Raw genomic sequence first — 13812 nt, forward strand, 5'->3', positions numbered from 1 at the left:
CTTCCGATCCATCGACGTCTCACCGGATGAGCATACTTCTGGAAGAATGCAGTACACAAATGTGACGAATGGGTGACTAAAGGTGTTCAGCGCAATCCGCTGGATATGACTCAGGTTGTATGGCTTCCGCCTTTTAATGTACTTCAAAAACTGGATGCTAAAGTGAGATTTCAGTCTGACTAATCGCACTCATTATATAAAACTGACAGCAGCGATTCTGTCTATGTGCCACACAAGACCTGTTCGAGAACATTTTTCCACACAAGCGACGTGATACCTGGCGCTCCCTTTTCTGTAGTATACTTTTACCAAATCTTTTACTCCACCGCCCCTCGGCTTCGCGCCCCAAGCGGCTGTGATACGTCTTGGATCTTACTTGCCGCCCCAAGCGCCGGCTTGTGTCGCTTAGGCCTTAAACCAGCCCTGTTAGCTGTCTCAGCCGTTGCAAACCATTGTATTACGGTAACTGAAATCATTTTGTTCCCATTTAGGAAGTCATACTTTAACACTGGAACACGCACACACGAAAACATAATAGTCATCAACGTAACTAATGTCTCCAATACCTCACAGAAAATGTGCGAAAAAAATTCTGAACATTAACTTACAACTGCTATCCATTAACTTACAACTTTTATGTCTTTTGTAGCATTAGTCGTTTCTATATGGGTAAGTGACACGCAGTATACAAAGTGTTGCGTTCCGAAGGACAAACGTATAAATAAATGCATTCCCACCAGTATAATTCGTAGAATAATTTCTGCTACACATCTCTGGAAAACGCTATTTTTGTTTTGGTTTTAGGGCGCAAAACTGCTATGGTCATTAGCGCCCGGTCTGTGACTTAGGAAAAGGTAAAAAACGAAACTCAAAAAAATTGGAGAAACTAAAAGCAGAAGGAAAGCTTAAAAACCACTACAGAAGGGGGTTGGTTGTCCCCAAAAAGTGCTTCAAATGACTGACGTCATCTCACTGGCACTAATAAACTCGAGAACGCGATCGGCTGAGCTCGTGTCATCTGCTAAAATGGACGATATATCAGGCGGCAGCTGTAGGCGGGCGAGTAACTGAGTAAAATAGGGGCACTCAAGTAAAAGGTGTCTTACCGTCCACAGCTGAGAGCAGTGGGGACAAAGTGGGGGAGGATCGCCACTTAAAAGATGTCGATGGCTAAAAAGACAGTGCCCTATCCGGAGTCTAGGTAAAATTACCTCCTCCCGACGACGAGTTCGGGAGGAAAACGCTATGTCGCGCCGCCTGAAATAAATACAATAGTACGGAAAAATATAACTAGTATGTGTACACAAACCACACGTCTTACACCAATACTGAAGAAAATTACCTGTGAAAACAAATGCTACTACATGGGCACCAATCAGCACAAAAATATACTTTGCATATAGGATAAAAAGCCTGGCAGATTTTCACAAAAAAACTCGCAACTGTAACTAATAATGAAATCAATCCGAAACAACTGAGTAAAGCAGATACGTACAATTAGATGTATTTTTCGGAAAGAAAAAATATACTTTAGCTTTAATATTAAATGGTAAAGGTTTCCAGCACTATCGCTAAATACAGCGACACCTTCAGAATAAGGTATAAGAAATTTTGGGATAGGTGTAATGGCGAATCCATGGGAAGTTAGCCAAGACACACGGCGTTACCAATTCTGTTCGGTGTATTTAATTCTAGGGCCAATTTACAGCTTACCAAAGCAGATGCAACAACTAAAGGGAAGGAACTTGGGTCGATATCTCCCCGAACAAACAGATAACCACCTTAGCAGAGTACCTGGGAGAGCGAGCAATTTCTCAGGCGGAGCTACCCAATGTCGAGACTAACAGCGAAGGTGGCAGGTATGCAGAAAAACACAGATTCGCAGAATGAAAACTCAACAAACTGCCAGGTTCCCAGATTCAGGACAGGAATGACCGTTTCGCGTTGCTAAACGCCTCGAAATGAACCCCTTTTAGTGTCGAGAAAGACCTTACCTACAGACGTGTAGCTCGCTGCGTGGCCCCACACATTCCGGGATTCTTCCTGACGCCCGTGCCGCGTGGAACATCTTCGCTATCTTTCCTCTGGCCGAGATTACCAGCGACAAGCGCCACCATAGTGGAGGGAGATAAAAAGCGTTGCGCAGCCGGAACTGGGGCGCGTCGCCATCCTTGCCACGCACGTCACGCACGTGACGAATGCGCGCGCGCGTATGCGCACCACACGCATATACCAGCACATACGCGTTCTCTCACACGCTGATGTAGTACAGCGATGGTAATGGCATCAAAACTTCTGACTTAACTAGCGCCGTCTATTCGGAAAACTATACTCTTCCTCACAGTGTCATAAATACTAGTATGTACTTGCGGAATAGGAAGTCAACTAATATTAACAATGAAAAGACTTCTGGGCCGGATTAGATACCTGCGATGTTCTACACAGATTATCCGAAATACATTTGCTTCCCTTCTAGTAGCATTTTGTCGTGGAACGCTGAAGCAAAGAAGATTACCTAGTGATTGGGTTTTAAAGCGTTGGTCATTTCCCTTTTCACGAACACTCGTCGGCCTGATGCGCAAAATAATTATAGTTTATATCGCTGACGTCATTTTGCTGCAGAATAATGAAACACGGTTTTATGTTAACCCATTACATATATCCCGCAAAAAGCGCTCTCGTAGAACTCGGATCACTCTGTCCGTCCATATAATCTAGAGCGTTGTAGACAAAGCAGCGCAGGTTGACACGATGTTCCGAGACTTCCAGAAGGTATTCGACACAGTTCTACACTGTCGTTTACTGAAAACATGCAAGCTTACCCAGTATCTAAACCGATTTGTAACTGGATTCATTAGTTCACAACTGATACACTCCAACACGACATTCTTAATGGTACAAAATCCACAGATTAGAGAGTACGCGAGTGCCTAGGGTAGTTTCTGTTCACAATTAATTTTGATTATCTGGCGGCTAACATCGGAGACTCCGTGGGGCTATTCGCGTACGACGCTGTTGTCTACAGCAAGGCTGCAACGCTACAAGAATTTAGTGAAATACAGGAGGACCTGCAAATGATCGACGACTGGTGCAGATAGATAGCGATTGACCAGGAACGTAAATAAATGTAACGTAATGCGCATAAACAGTCTAAGATATCTACAGGGTGGCCATAAATTATGTTTACGACTTAAGACTTTAATAACTTTAAAATTGTACTAGATAAAAATGTTTTTCATATTTGATAACTCAAAGCTTTTTCTACCTTCCGGGTGACGAAACAACGTGGAGTTTTAAAGGTATTCAAGCTTCAATGTGCAAAGATAAGTTATGGATCCCTGTATTAAATTCGTTGCTAATAAGCAACTTACAACTGGAGACAGTAACAAGTGTAAATTACCTAGGAGTACCCCTCCGGAGCGATCTAATGTGGAATGACGTAACGTCAAAAGTATAACAGACGCAATTTTTAAGTGAATATCACTACCATTCCTACATAGTCAGTGAGAATACACTGTGCAAGTCAATGAGCTAGAATCGTTGGTGTAATTTCATTAGTCTACTGCTTTACGAGAGTTGTCGAACCTTTAGTTTTATTTCCGATCAGCTTGTAGCTGTGTCTTGTGGCAGTAACGCGCGTTTCACGCTACACTGTGTGAATCTTCATGTAATTTGAAAGTTGTGCATGTAACTGAAACACACGATACACGCTCAGGAGCCGTAGTGATGCTTGTAAAATACTTATATATTGAGAAGATTTGCAAAAAATAATTAAAAAGGTAAATCATATCTCCAGCATTCTTTACTGGAATTTTATGGATACCATGTCGTTACTAATACTGGTGATCTAGGTTCAGATTCATTAAGAGCATCCTAAAGAAACTTAATTCATCCACGAAAGAAGTAGCTTACAAAACACTTTTAAGACAGATTCTTGAGTATTGCTCAATCTGGTTCCCTTGCCACGCTGGATTAACAGAAGAGAGAAATTCAACATTGAGATGAGTCTGCGCGAAAGCGTTACGGGGATTCTCAACAAACTCCAGTGCAGCCGCTATAGGACTGGCGTAGTAAATTGCAGAGAAGTTTACTACAGAAATTCTGAGAACGTATGTTTCAAATAGACTCGGGCAACCTAATACATCTTCCCACATGCAGTTGGGGTGCTGGTATTCAGTCGGCAGACTAGTTTGAGGCAGCTCTCCGTGCTACTCTATCCTGTGCAAGCTTCAGCATCTCCGAGTAGTTACTGATACCTACATCCTGTTGGATCTAGGTACTGTACTCATCTCTTTGTCTCGCTATTAATTTTTATTTCCCTCCCCCTCTGACACTCAGCATTCTTCTGCAGCACCACATATCAAAAGCTTTTATTCTCGTCTTGTCTGAACTGTTTATAGTCCACGTTTCACTTCCATACATGGCTGCACTCCAAACAAATACCTTTAGGAAAGACTTCCAAACAGTTAAATCTCAATTAGTTGTTAAATTTCTACTCGTCGGAAACGCTTTTCTTTCCACTGCCTGTTTACATTTTGTATCCCCTCTACTTTCGTAATCATCGGTTATTTTACTGCCCAAATCGCGAAACTTAACTACTACTTTAAGTGTTTCGTTTCGTAACCTAACTCCCTCACCAGCTTCTGATTTAATTCGACTGGACTCCATTACCCTTGTTTTCTTTTGTTTCTGATCATCTTACAGCCTTCTTTCAAGACACTGTCGCCCGCATCTCGTGGTCGTGCGGTAGCGTTCTCGCTTCCCACGCCCGGGTTCCCGGGTTCGATTCCCGGCGGGGTCAGGGATTTTCTCTGCCTCGTGATGGCTGGGTGTTGTGTGCTGTCCTTAGGTTAGTTAGGTTTAAGTAGTTCTAAGTTCTAGGGGACTTATGACCACAGCAGTTGAGTCCCATAGTGCTCAGAGCCATTTGAATCAAGACACTGTCCATTCCAGCCAACAACACTTTCTAAGTGCTTTGCTGTCTCCGACAGAATTACAATGCCACCGACGAACCTCAAAGTTATTACTTCTACCTGTACTTTAATTCCTTTTCTAAACTTTCTTTGAATTCCTTAACTGCCTGCTAAATACACAAATTTAATAACATCAAGTATAGGCTACAAACCTGTCTCACTCCCTTCTCAACCTGTGCTTCCTATTAATGCCCCTCGACTCTTAACTGACGTCTGGTTTCTGTACAATTTGTAAATAGCCTTTCGGTCCCCGTATTTCATCTCTTATCTTCAGAATTTCAGAGAGAACGTTTTTGACAATGTTGACTGGAATACTCTCTTTGAAATTCTGAAGGTACCAGAGGTGAAATACCGGGACCGAAGTCGTGGCGTCAGCATTGCTTCCCGCGTCTCTATATTTCTCCGGAATCCAAACTGTTCTTTCCCAAGGCCGGCTTCTACCAGTTTTTCAATTCTTCTGTAAAGAATTCGTGTTTGCAGCCATGAGATATTAAATTGATCGTTAGGTAGTATTCATGTCTGGCAGCATCTGTTTTCTTTGGAATTATTACATTCTTGAAGTCTCCTACAATATAGTGCACTCAAGACTAAGCAGTTTTGGCCTGGTTATTCTGTCACGGATTTCAGTAGTTCTGAAGGAATGACATCTACTCCAGGGACCTTGTTTTGACTTATGTCTTTCAGTGCTCTGAGAAATTCTTCTCGCAGTATCGTATCTCCCATTTCATCTTCATTTATCTTCTTCCCTATCTATAATATTGCCTTCCAGTTCACGTCCCTTGCATAGCCTCTCTATATACTAATCCTACCTTTCAGCGTTCCCTTCTTTGCTTACTGCTGGTCTTCCATCTGAGCTCTTGATATCAGTTTAGCTGCTTTTCTTTTCTCCTAAAGGGTGTCTAATTTTTTTCCCATATACGTCTCGTAGAATGGTCACGGTGACAAAAATGAGAAATTAGAGCCCATACGATGGTTAACCGACAATCTTCACACGCACTATTTGCAAGTGGAATATGATAGTGGTCCCAAAATACTCTCAGACACAGCGTAAGGAAGCTCGCGGATTATAGAAGTAGATATACAAGGGAACATCACGAAGTAAGTTGGACATTATTTTGCCAGGCCAAGTAACCTTCGCTGAATGCTGCACTACGCCTCAAAATGACAAAGATATACGACACTATTTTTTCAACCTAACAGCAAGTTTCTTTAAATAGCGGTCTGAACGTTCTACCCGCCGTTCAATTCCTCGACCATAGAAATCCCCTTGTGGGTCACGGAGTCATTCGAGAACCACTGTGTGAACGTCGACGTCACTGGGAAATCTCTTACCCTGCAGATATTCTTCCATCTTGCCGAAAGATTGACTGGACATTTACCTAAGACAAATCACGAAACGGCCATATGTTTTCAGAAGTTCAGTTACATGGCCAGTTTCAGTGTATCATGTCATCTTCAGGCCCCTATGCACTCCATGTATAGGGTGTCAGATACATCGATCCATGTATAACCGGAGCCATGAATACCTAGATTCCGTGAATTTTTTTTTGGAGTGTGTACTTCGAAGACCTGACAACAAAATTCACGAAATCCAGGTATTGACAGCTCCGGTTATGCATGCATCGATGTATCTGATACACTATACATGGAGTGCATAGTGTCTGAAGATAGCATTAATGAGATGCCGAAACTCTTTGTGTAAGTAAAATATAAACTTCTGAAAATATACAGCTATTTTATGATTTTTCTTTGGTAAATAACTGATCAGCCACTGTCACGTATCCATGATGGGCCGAGAGACTGGACACTGTCGTCTGTGGCCGAGTCAATTGCCTGTTTTTACCGATCAGCATCACTCACATCTGTGGCCTTTATCAAATTCACTGTGTCTGGACGCCACACATTTCGCACAAATACCGCCAGAATTTACGATGAACCTGAGTGCAGTTCAACAGTTTCGCCCTTGAATCTTACTGTCCCGAATACTTCAACTACGGAGTAAGTTTCCAGTCGCCGCGCCATTTCACACCACACGTGATCCATACCGCAGCCGAACTGCGTCTCCAGGAATCCCGGAATATCTACGGTATTCTCTTATGCCTGTCTTGTTGCAGAATATCCTTAGCGTGGGACGACATGTAACTTTTCGAAGTACCCTGGTAAATTAAAGTCAGCTAGTATAGCACCATCCAGGCGTAAATTCCGACAAAATTTGTTTACCTTTCAAAATATTGGCAGACGTCTTATTGCAAGCCCAACAAATTTGGTTTGGTCACTGAAGTTATCACGTTCATTTGTTCAAAATCAGCTTGTGGAAAGTTGTCAATCCTACTGCGTCGAATAATCTTGGGAGACATTAATAACAAAAAATATTTCCCTCGTTGTGAAGAAAACCACAGCAAAGTAGTAATACACCAGCCCAAGAATGCAGATTGATCTTAATATATCCATGAAAGACGATACCCAAGAATCATAGCGCACAGAATTTATCTTTGGATCTTTTTACTATCAATATGCCAGTCAGTTTAATAGCAAAGTTAAGACATATTTCGTCGCATTATAGGTATGTTTTACCATGGAGGGAATTTTGTTGTTATTCTATCTCGACACAGACGGACAGCTCGCTTTAATAAAGAACTGTTGCTATGGCGTTCATGAGCAGCTGGTTTTCGATCTTCAAATTTCAATATGTCTTGTCAAGTTCCCAAAAATTCATCACCTCAACTGCAGTGGGCGAGCCGTTTTCTATGAGTATGTTACTGAAGGAAGATATTCTTCATGCTGCTACCGCGCAGACTGGACAGTTGCCAATGGTATCATCCCATTCTTGAGAGATGTCAACGAGGGGCATCTTCGCTTGTCGAGAGCCGATTAACTGATAGGCGGAAGACGTATCTCAACGCAGCTCCTGCCCGAGGCCAAAAATGAGGAGGCGTCAAAACACAGTTTTGTGTGTGCGTGTGCGGTTGTGTATCTCACTACTACAAACTGAATTACTTCTACCCTGTCTTCATGTTTCATTTGCCAGATGACATTAATTAATCTCTTTATGATCCGAGTGTCTTCATTTTAATTTTATTGGGGCGTGTTTCACGTCATAGCCGCACCCCCCCCCCCCCCCCGTCCCGTCCCCCGATTGTAATAAAAATCCGCACCCCAATTTTTTACTGTTGGCCCTTTGATTAAGATCAGATTTTTCTCCAATGTGTTTTAAGCCGTCTTGTTACTTTCCATATTTCACTTACAATTTCTTATTTCCACCTCTCTCTCTCTCTCTCTCTCTCTCTCTCTCTCTCTCTCTCTCTCACCCGAATACGAAAACAAGCATTGAAGACCTAGTGCTGGACATAATTTTAATCCGAGAAGCACATTTCTGTTGTACGTTAAAGGCAGAAATAGGACGGGAGAATTTATCGTTGCTAATGGGAGAATAAAAATGTTTTATACTCTTATATCATGCAATATGCTGTAAAAAGAGAATGTTTAGTTGTGAAGCGTATAGGTAAACGAAAGCAAGATACACTGGCACAGTCAAGGAAAAAATTACGTTATGTTTAAGAACCGTAACTTTTCGCCTTCTACCAGAACAATTGCTCTTTTCCTTTCGACGAAGATATATTTGTCTATGGTTATACAGACAGCATCTCAGAAACCACAGCGACCGTCAAAATCTGAAGTTTAAAAAATCCAAGTCGCTGTTAATTTGTACGCGCTAACAGGTTTCGGATAAACCCTCTTCAGAGAAATTGTTAAACAGAAAAATAAATTAGTCTACTCGATCTAACGTTACTTCAGCGAAACACTGAAATGCACAAAGAAGCTGAGTTCAAGGCGACACATACTGGACTACATTGTGGCGCGTCAAATCGGTAGCACATGCCGTTCATTATACACCAGTACGAGACGACTACATGTGCCTAGAATAGTCGTGCTGTCACTCACATGTTGGGTATAGTGTTTCTGATAATGAACGTAGTAGTGTGAAGTTAAACTATTAGGGGTGGACTGAAATTTGTTGAACAGATAACCTGACTGTAATTCACGCTCAGAGATAAGCGAGTGTTACATGCGAGTGTGGAAATGCAAGACCATAAAACTTGCAGAACTTACTATAGAAAATACACACACATCGCCTTCTTCGTCAGGCTGTAAGTCTAGCACCACATAATACAAGCAACGCTGCACCGTTGTGTCTGGATCTCTATTACCGAGGGCGGGCCAGAAAAAAAACGAGTGATAAATGTGACAGACGTAGTAAACAAATCGACGTGATATTCAGTTTTAATCTATTCTCCCCGTCCTCTGTGGCGATAAAGAGCAGGAACTGGAATGCCTTCGTACGTATAAAGAACGCGTGTAAAAATATTGTGTAAAGTGCGGTCTCTGGCTCCATCACGATCTGCCACCGTAGGTCATGATACGTAAAAAATTTCTTTGCTGTTTAACGTTATAATTTAAGTGGCTACTATTAGCACAGTACATTTAGTATCAAATGCATTATTTTAACCGAATTAGCTACCAACCCAATTAGATAAATTTGTTGCTGGGACGATCACCACCAACAAATGTGTACCAGCAGATCCAAGGTTGCTCGCAATTATTGCTAACACAGCTATGTAATGTACCTTGGGCTAGCCACTGTTTACTGTAATGAACATTACCCATAGTTCTATATGCCAACTTATAACTCTTTAGTGATTTTCCGATAGGCAACTGTTGGGTCTAGTTCAATCAATATCATATCATTAAATACGGCCACATCCTAAGAGTGAAAATGACGTAAGTACGCCAGAAACGATCATGGAAATGGAAAACGGATACATATTGTGTAACTCTGCCTTTCGTTGCTGAATTACTTATTCCTTTCAGATGAGACACAGGGCTGGATAAAGAACCAGAATACATCATGGGACAGATAGAAAGTAAGGTGCATTTTATTCTTAGACAACTTTAAACTATCTGCGTCTAATGTTAACAACACAACCCATCCTGCATACGTGGGAGAAATGAAGTGCCGCTTGTTGAATAATAACTCTTCTCGTATTTAAAACAATGCAGACGAGATACACAGAAATATACGACACAAAATTTTTGTTGTCTGAGATGATGATGCTTGATTTGTGGGGCGCTCAACTGCGCGTCATCAGCGTCCGTGCAAATCCCAATTTGTACGCAGTCCAAGTTTTTCACAATCCAATCTAGCCACTGACACGAATGATGATGATGACAGCAAAAACACCCAGTCCCCGGGCAGAGAAAATCCCCAGCCCGGCCGGGAATCGAACCCGGCACCCCATGATCCATAGGCAGCAACGGTCTGAGAAGAGATTCTAATGTAGATTATTCCAATTTCATCACGCTTCTACTCGAACATATAACAATGGCAAAAGAGTGAAGTGGATTTAAAAAGTAAGAGTTGAAACATTATGGGAGACGCCCTTCGCAAAACGGACAATAGTACAAGCCACTCAATTTAGGATCGCCAACAGCCAGAAGTGTAACATGATGTAGAGGAATGAAGAAACACTATGTCTCAACATACATCGTAGATTTTGATCAAATTTTGTAACGTCCTTGGCAACAGCAACGCAACTCTAAAATATGACATCCATGTAATTAGAACGGTAACTACAATTGTGCATAAATTTCAATGGTTTTTAGTGATTAAAACTATGAAAGTACTTTTAATGAAATACAATCCACGTATGGAAAATTCTAAGTAAACTTTCCCCCTCCGAACTAAATTAAATCATTCTCATACGGTTTCTTTATGAAATGTGCAGTTTACTAAATGCGAAGTCATTAGGCTACAAAGTCTATTCAGCTACTATAAGATGACCTGAAAATACACTGCACGTAATTGAGTGCACTACTACTACTACTACTACTACTACTACTGACAACTGGACGACGAATGTCTAACATTCGAAAAACGCTGATAAACATTTAAAGCTGACTCAATTTAGTTGAAAATGGCGTCTATGGAAACTGATAATTTTAATAAAATATTTCACGAGTTTTCAATCACTGAAACTCTTACAGACATTTTGTCTAAAATATCATCGTTGTATAAATCGTCTACGAGTATCACCAAATAGTATGGATAAAATTTAGGCAGGTGTGCACAAGGAGAAAAAAATTCACGGAGGCCAATTTTTACACTGCAGTAGGAATTCCGTATAAAAATAGACGGACACGCCCGTGACTTGCGACATTATGCTGAAATTTCATTTCATTCTCTGCTCAATGTTTCAAGCTTAAGTACGACAGTATAACTTCTTTACAGATTAGAAGGATGCCTCTCGGACCGGGGCTCTATACCGAAGCCTTTCTTTTCTCAGAGAATGCCCTCACTGGTTACTCTCCTGAGACGTAGGAGCACTGCCTGCAAAACAGTCACCGTATGAGTTAATACCAGCTAGTTTCACAATAGCGTACGTCCTGCTGCAGAATGGAAGACTCACTCCGCAAAAAGCCTAAATATCCGACTGCTTCCCAACAACTTGATACAAATGTACAGTTTAAGTTTTAGTACGCGGTTAGAGAAGTGCGTTCGATAATTTAGGCGGTTTTGTAAGTGCATCTGCAACGACTTTCGGAGCAGGAAACTGAAGTACCAAGCGCTCGTGGGCATGTTCCCTACTTCCTGTGCATACGGAAGTCTCAGTTTGTTAGTGTTTACTGCGACAAGAACGCTGAAGCTATACAAAGCGTAGAGCCAACATCCAGACTCCGCCGGGGTCTCCATTACATAATGGGGGTATGCGACTATGAACTGCCATTAGTTACCGCAGTGTAATTTTTTTGGTATGTTATTTTTTGTGGTCCTTAGCAACTGTTAATAATGCTGCTACTGATGGAGAACACAAAACGGAGGATGCTATACTTTGTATCATTGTCCTGAAACTGATTTGTCGTGTTTGGTAATTTTTGTAATTTACGCAACGAAACAACGGTATTCCTCGCCGTCGGTGCATCCAAAATTTTTCTCTTCAAATAATAGACTGTATGGTTTGCACAGATTCTTTTGTTTTATTTAATCGAGTTTTATGTTCACAAATTGCATCATCATCTAAGCTTTTCACGCTAATTACGTCCATGTAAGAATGGACAAGATCCACAACCCCTCCAAACTTAGAGTTTCAATCCTTGGAGCTAACTGAGAAGCCAAATTTAGATTTTCTTAGATTTAGTTTTCAAAATGCTTTCATAATAAATTTTCATAAAAATCTCATCCCCTACTTCACTATCTTAGGGGTTCGATTTCCAAAATCACTGTAACATGTATTTCTTAATTTGTAACCGAGACATAAATACCAATGTCCATAGATGTAGCTTTAAAAATACTTCAGTAATTCTTTAATAACGATATATTTTCAAAAAGATTTCACCCACTATTTCGTTCCATACTATTAAATTTCTAAAAACCTTCAAACACGATTTCGTTATTTCTGACCGAGAAACCAATTTTTGTTGGTCTACCTTCAAAGTTGCCTTACAATAGCGACTTTTTTAAAAATCTTCATCCCTTTCTTACCCATTTCGGGATGGAAAATTCCTTGTTAAACGGCACCTACAGAAATTCTCCAAATTCCTTAGTGGTTTGAGCTGGGCGATGAATGAGTCAGTCAGGACATTGCCTTTTATACATGGGGAAGATCACGAATAGACGCAAGGCATGTTCTTTTGCATTATGGTCCCTCGTTTCTCGTCTTTTCAGACAATTTTCCCATGCACCTCATCTATAGATTCTGATGTATATTTCATCAGAGCAAGGGGTAAAATTCACGAGGAAATGTATTAGAGTTAACGACGTAAGGAAAACAAATCCGATGTCATACTATTGCGACCGCCTGATTTGATAATTAGCAATAGAACGATGTACAAAAGCTTTGGAACTGCTTTGCCATGACATTACGTGTTAGATCTCTATGCATGCGCCCTAAAATAACAAGCGTAGCAGAAAAAGGCAATGTTTAGAACTGCGTCACAAGACAATTATCGAATTCATTATATAGGCTGAGAAAAGAACATTCGTGCGCAAAATTATTAATAAGCTACTAGAAGATACAAAATATGAATTACAGAACCAGTGCGAACCAAAATAAAATTTAGCAATTTTTTTTCCTCTTTCACAAGTATCAGTTGTTTTCTTATTAAGTGCCAGAATGGCTAAAATGAGCTATCGTGTCTGAACAGGCACAGGACTACAATGGTAATGAATTTGGTTTATTTTATTCTGTAGCAACGCGGACTCTCCAACGTGTGTAAAAGGAATGGCGTACCACTCGCAGCTTTGTAATACAGCTAAGAACAGTGGCCGTAAAACTATTCTAACCGACAGGTTACACCTTGTCAGTTGCACTTAGTTTCAGTTCTGAAATGAATTGCTGCTCTAAGTAACTGCAGGTCCATCTCAGCCAGTTTCCGAGCGAACATCATGAAGGCAACTGTTTGCGAAGGACATTTGCAGTTGGGATCCACTAGAAACACCACTGCTCATAATAGCGGGACATGAAGCTGCACGTCTTCAACGGGATAAGCAACAAACTGGACATGGACAATAGCTGACAGGCGTGTAGTGTGCTCCGTCGAACAGCGATTTTTTTCTCTCTTCAAACGATGCAAGGCGTCGGGCGCACCACAGACCGAATGAGGTGTTTAATAGGCAGTGGCGAAGCGTCTAGTTCAGGAGGTGGTTCTGGTACCATGACTTGAGTTCACTCATTCTGGCTACCGTCAATATGAATCAGAACATGTCTGGTAACGAAGTGTTGGCCTTTCTTTCACTACTTCAAGATGCGTTTGCTAGGGACACAATCGTCTTTTAAGATAACAG

The 13812-nt window shown here is 41.2% G+C and overlaps 1 protein-coding gene across 3 annotated transcripts in view; it reads right to left on the bottom strand.

Moving 5' to 3' along the window:
- Positions 1-13812, bottom strand: part of LOC126236114 (wiskott-Aldrich syndrome protein family member 3) — a 282816-nt gene that overhangs the window by 201652 nt on the left and 67352 nt on the right. The window contains exon 1 of one of the 3 annotated variants that reach the window (XM_049945184.1): positions 1995-2039. The exons of the other annotated variants lie outside the window; for them this stretch is intronic. The gene's annotated coding sequence lies outside the window, so the exon portion shown is untranslated. Of the gene's footprint in view, positions 1-1994; positions 2040-13812 lie in introns of those variants that run through there. 3 annotated transcript variants of the gene reach the window in all.

The sequence above is a fragment of the Schistocerca nitens genome, chromosome 2, assembly GCF_023898315.1.
Source record: "Schistocerca nitens isolate TAMUIC-IGC-003100 chromosome 2, iqSchNite1.1, whole genome shotgun sequence".
Taxonomy (NCBI): Eukaryota; Metazoa; Arthropoda; class Insecta; order Orthoptera; family Acrididae; genus Schistocerca; species Schistocerca nitens.